Source organism: Clinocottus analis, unplaced genomic scaffold (assembly GCF_023055335.1).
Source record: "Clinocottus analis isolate CAN_PGR_092001 unplaced genomic scaffold, fCliAna1.0.p SCAF_5, whole genome shotgun sequence".
Taxonomy (NCBI): domain Eukaryota; kingdom Metazoa; phylum Chordata; class Actinopteri; order Perciformes; family Cottidae; genus Clinocottus; species Clinocottus analis.
Window position 1 is genome coordinate 19,650,925 of NW_027176207.1, and position 6,596 is coordinate 19,657,520.

Genomic DNA, 6,596 nt, shown 5'->3' on the forward strand with positions numbered 1-6,596 from the left:
GCGTTTCACATAGTTATTATCGTCTAATTGTTAAAAAATCATTTGCATCTTGAAATCAAAATGTGTGTCTTCTGCTCTTTTTTTTCTTTTTTTTTAAGGTCATCTACTTCGGCTTCTAGTTTCTTCTTTCCATTGATATATTTGACAAAAAGATAAAATGTTTGACAAAAAGATAAAATATTTGACGTGCCTCCAAAGACGTGTTTGTTTGTTTCACAGAGTTGAGTTTTGTATTAACAGAATGGAGAGTGAAAACCCCGGGGAATACCAAGCCGGCACCGTGTGTGTGTGTGTGTGTGTGTGTGTGTGTGTGTGTGTGTGTGTGTGTGTGTGTGTGTGTGTGTGAGACAGCTTATGGGGAAGTAACGTCTCGTGTGCACTTCTGTCGATGCACAACGATGAAATAGCGCATCAGAGTGTAGTTGGTCAGTGTGGAGACGAGAGCATGAAAAGTCAAACGTTGACACTCGCCAGATGGAAAGCACCAGAGATATCTGTCTCTCTATGCCCCTCCCCCTATCCCCTTCTCACACACACACACACACACACACACACACACACACACACACACACACACACACACACACACAGTCTCCTCTCACTGCCTTGTGTTTCTAGGTGTTTTCGCTGACAGTTTATGGCACAGCGAGGAACATGTTGGCACAGTCCTTTATTTTATGAAAGATTATCGTGGCACTTCAGTCCCGGTCACAGACGTAATCTTTTTAGCTTCTGTTGCATTTAAAGGATAACGCCCAGTTCACACCGAAGAGTTTGATTGTGGAATAATTTGCGTTTAAACTCAACGCTCGCGGCCTCAGAGTCACACGCCGGCTGGTTTACTGCAGCCGGATAAACCAAAATAAACCTTTTTTTTCTGTGACTTAATTGCAATAAACATTAAAAAAGATGCTGAATTAACTACGTTGGGATGTTGATGTTTCTAAAGTTGGATTTCGTGCTTTGTTCGGTCTATGCACAAGACAACGAGCTAACAACTTTTCAAATGCTAGTTTTCTGAATAAGCTTTGGACTGATGAGTGCGAGGCTTTGCCACATTGTAGCTGCTCCGTCAACGCTCAAAATAAATGTCACACAGGCGTAAATAGGGCAGCGTCGTCCTTGTTTGCACCACAGATCAGTCTGTGGTTCATACGTATACGTTCATACGCGTCCTTTCACTCGGTCTCTGCACTAAACACCTACGGCTACACTGTTTGTTTCTTCCATTTTCCTATTTGCGTCTGTTTATTTGCATTTACTTTGTATGAAATTGTGTTGCTTTGCATTTGGTGTGTGAACACGACACACGGCCGGGTATATTCCATCCTATAGTCTCGTCGCCATGTTGAGAGCTGCGTGGAGGCAATCGAGCGCTCTGAACCCGATATTGAGCTCCTTCAAAGAAATTAGGACATAAGGAGAAATATCGAGCCCGTAGCACCGTCACTTACACATTGTTGATTTTTGGACTTTTCATCAGATTTGTCCACATTTGATTTAATGAATTCCACATTTTATAATGACTGCATCTGCATACAGTAGCAGGAACAATGTAGCTCCTGCAGCTAAAATGTGCACATCATAAATATGCACAGCCACAGACTTTGTTTAACCCACAGAAATACATCTTTGTTCTCTAATAACTTCCAAAGATACCAAATACTTCCATTTAATTTTAGCGGAAATATGTGCAAAAGGCTTTGTTTTTCCCAATTTGTCGCTTTAAACATCCGGGAGATTTCCATTTGATAGACTGAGTGAGGCGAGAGGATTCGTCTGAGCTGAAAACTACTCGAGGTGCAATAAAAGTGTCGCTGGCTCAGTAAACAGGTGTCAGCAGGTGCAACACAAGTCATCCATCAGTCACCAGCACCAGTTCAGGTGCAGGTCTGTAGACAGTGTCAACATTTTGTTAATGAAACTTTACATGTGCTTCTTATCTGTTAAAGGCACTTCCTCGGCGTTGTTTGTTTCCACTTCCTCCTTCTCTGGTCTTTGTGCTGCTGCTGCTGTTGCAGCAGTGAGATTTATTGCCGGGATCTACAGTAACAAAAACAGAGTCAAAGAAACGCTGTTGATTCAAAGGATCAAATCTAAAAGGCATCATGTGACGGTGACTAGCCTGCAAATTATCAAGAGTTCCCACTCGATGATTCACCAGCAGGTGTCTGTTAAGTCCAGAGGGTTTCATGCATTCACGTGAAAAAACCTGTAGCACACCGATCGCATCAACAATAACATGTTTACTTTATGATTATGAGGAACGTGTAGCGTTCACTCACCTCAACGAAGTATTCAACAGATTTTTTGGTGTCTCTTTACTCTGTTAAATGCTCTTCACTTTTCTTGTGTCGTGACCCTGAAGAAATCAAGTTTGTTTTACAGCTAAAATCACAATTCAATTTAACTTGAATTATTTGCTCGTTCACTCGTTCACCCCCGACTTCCTGGCTCAGCCGTAAAATTAAAAACACATTTCGAAACACTATTTGGGGCATTTTCTCTGCATCGTTAATGATGATTGCTCCTAAGACTATAAAGACTCCTAAGACTCCATCTAAAGACAATAAAGACTCCTAAGACTCCATCTAAAGACTATAAAGACTCTTAAGAGTCAATCTAAAGACTATAAAGACTCTTAAGAGTCAATCTAAAGACTATAAAGACTCCTAAGACTCCATCTAAAGACTATAAAGACTCTTAAGAGTCAATCTAAAGACTATAAAGACTCCTAAGACTCCATCTAAAGACTATAAAGACTCTTAAGAGTCAATCTAAAGACTATAAAGACTCCTAAGACTCCATCTAAAGACTATAAAGACTCTTAAGAGTCAATCTAAAGACTATAAAGACTCTTAAGAGTCAATCTAAAGACTATAAAGACTCCTAAGACTCCATCTAAAGACTATAAAGACTCTTAAGAGTCAATCTAAAGACTATAAAGACTCCTAAGACTCCTTCTAAAGACTATAAAGACTCTTAAGAGTCAATCTAAAGACTATAAAGACTCCTAAGACTCCATCTAAAGACTATAAAGACTCTTAAGAGTCAATCTAAAGACTATAAAGACTCCTAAGAGTCAATCTAAAGACTATAAAGACTCTTAAGAGTCAATCTAAAGACTATCATAACTCTTAAGAGTTCAACTAAAGACTATAAAGACTTCTATGAGTAACTAGGAATAACTCATAAGAGTCCATGTAAAGACTATAATAACTCATAAGAGTCCATGTAAAGACTATAAAGACTTCTGAGAGTTTAACTAAAGACTCCTAGGAGTCCATCTAAATACTATAAAGACTCTTCAGAGTTCAACTAAAGACTATAAGGATGTACCGCTTGGTAATCGACCATTGGTTGCACATTACTTTTCACAATGCATTGTGGGATACTCCGAGTCTACTGTACATTCGGACAGCAGCACAAAATGACAAACTCACGACGGAGTGGACCATGAAGTGAGATGTGCGGGTCTTGGTCACTTGTTTTATTTTGAAGTCCACTTCTCTGGTGTCAAGTTGTTTTTTGGGGGGTTTTCCCGCCCTTTCTGATTGTCTCCCCTGCACCTGTCGCTCTTAAGTCCTGCATTCACCTCACCACCTGCTCACCTGTTTCTCACCTTTGTTAGTCAGTCACTATTTATATATGGTAGAGGGAGGAGACGGCAGGTATGAATCAGTCAATAAAAAAATTGTTTTGAGAAAATGTGAGTCACCGCAACAACGCGAGGTCCTTGATGTACTCGGCTTCCCAAAGTACGAAGCAGTTTGCATCGGCACAACGCAAAAATGAGCCGTGGACAGACACAGAGACGCACACTCGTGACCAATCACATGATCCTCCATGCAAGAAAACAAAAGAAACCAATTGATTTGATCTGAAAAGAACACAAAATATGTGTTTAATGTAACGGTAAACACACATTTGCGTTGTTTTGCTGTCGTGTTAATCCCAGCATCTCTTTTTGTTATTGGTGATAATAATTTCTGCAACAATTACAAAACGTGCTCTCAGATTTCAAGCATTTTTTATTTCCTTTCCTTAATAAACCTGATTATTTACTCTCTCTCTTTCTCTCTTCAGAGATTCAATACAATCTGCTGCAGAGTTTAAACTCACTCATAAAAAGAGTAGTTTGTGTAAAATATTTTTTTAAATATCTGAAACAAACGGCTTCTTTTGTTTTTAGTCGCCACCAAACGTTTGACTCGGTGCAATATGACGAGCCAGTTCTGTTTTTGTTGTCTTTTCCTGGCAGGATCAGCCGAGGATGAAGCGGTCGGGTCGCCCTCCGCCTCCAGAAGGAGGAAGAAGAAAGCGTCTGGAAGGGAACTACGTCTGAAACTGAGACCGTGGGAATCGTGCAAATGTCTGAATTCAGCAATAAATGTATGGGCAGACGGTAAACATTCGGTCTGAAGTCTTTCACATCCGTTTTTTTTCCTCCAATCTTCAGTTTATTAAACCGTAAACCACCAATAAATACACATATTCATCCATGAACTGAGAGCTAATGAACTGAACCAAAGTGTCTCAATGTGTTGTGACTGAATACATATGTATATTTAATTTAGCTAATTCAAAGTATTTGCAAAGCTAACAGCTACACATAGTATTATATATTTACTTCCTCGCCGGTCATACCTATGGTCGGATTACGTGACGACACACTTTTATAACTCCTGGTTCATAAACGTTTTATGCCAATGTCTGAGTATTTGTCTGTATAATTTGTCGAAAAAAAGCAAAATAAATATTTTTTTTAACAAACAAGCAGTTTGAGCGCTTCTTGTAAACATTTATTACCAACAGCTGATAAGAACGCTGATAAAATAATAATGAACAAAGGTTGTAAATGAAGGTAACAGACCCGTCCACTGGCAATAACATCGATAGACCAGAATGCACTGCAGCTGATTACAAACTACTTGATTAGCAAACTGCAGCGTTAAATCTTCATGATCCGTCTTTTGTTGTTGGCATTAAGTAGTTGCCCGGGCTTGTCTTTTCTTTTTATCTGAGTGTTGAAATACATTTTAGGAAGAAAAAAATAAGGTCCTAAAAATAAGGCCTGAAAATTAAAGCAGTATATTTATTTTATTGAAGGGGGGGTGAGACGCTCAAGTATTAAAGTCTTTTGTGATTTAAATAAATAGACACAACTTTAATCCACGGTTTTTAATGCACTGGTCAATTTCAAGATTTTGGGCATTTTTCTTTCTTCCAGGCTCGTGAAGAAAATACACATCCAGGTGTTTATTTCACTACTCTTTGTCTGTTTGTGTAGATTTCTCCTAAAATCAAAAAAAAGTTAGCGTTACATAATGCCAAATTTGCATATTTAAACATAGCCAACAACAGCCCCGGCTCAGCAGCGCTAGCGGCTAGCTTGCTACAGCGGGACCACCCACTGAAAGTATGAGCGGCTTGTAACCCGACTTTTACGGTTAAGCTTCATTGTTATGATTAAACATACATTTTCAGAAAACATGCAACAACAAGCCATAAATAGTGTCTTTGTGTTCGTAATCAACGGGGAAAGTTTCACGTTGACATCTAGGAGTTGTTGTTTTTCAACCGTATCCACCGTCTCACGCAACGGTAAATCCAGAAATACTTTTCCAGCGAAGTATCAGATATCGTCTCCTCATTGTTTTCATCTTTCTCGTGGACCAACGAGGTGAAGTCTTGTGTTGCTCACAGTCATCAGAGAACAAGCCAGAAAAAGCTGGACAAACCTGAAAAGATTCAAGTGATGAATGAAACAAATCTGTGGGTGTGTGTGTGTGTGTGTGCACCTGTGTGTGTGTGTGTGTGTACGTGTGTGTGTGTGTGTGTGTGTGTGTGTGTGTGTGCTACCAGCTTTGTGGTTTATCATGAAGGGAAACAGCAGCTGCAAAATAAAACCTGCAGACACCTCCCGGCTTTTTGCTTTGTGAATCTGTTCATTGTCGAGACTTTTCTGAATGAAGTGTGTTGATCAACGACATTGTTTTCTTTAAAAAGTGTTGGGATTACAGGGAAAACCCTGGAAGGGAAGGAAAGATAACTGATGCAACCACTTACTTTATATCTAATAAAACACCAGCGCTGCTTTTGTTGTGGATTGAAACGTTAAAACCAGTGTAACCTGTATGCTATTTTGATGTTATTTTTAAAAATTCAGTTATTAAAATAATGACGTACTTGAGAATACTCGACTCTTGACCCAATTTCTATGATTTGTTTTACTGAAAAAGTATTTTCAAAGCTAATTTATTATTGATTCTACAACGACGTCTTTGTTAAAACTTACAAACTGTAGTGAAGATGTAATCCATATTTATTGGTCATGTCTATAACTGGTATAAAGTAAGTTTGCTTAACTTGTTATTTATTTATACATGTATCTGGTCATATTTGGAATTATTTAATTATCTTGTTATATTTTTGTGAAATGTTTTGTCTAATTCTGCTTTTATTTATCCTCATCAAGAATTTCCATATATATATATATATATGGACCAAATATCAATTATCATGAGGTCAGTCATTGATTTTAATCCACCGTAGGACTTAAAATCTCATAATAAAGAGTCATATTCATTCACATT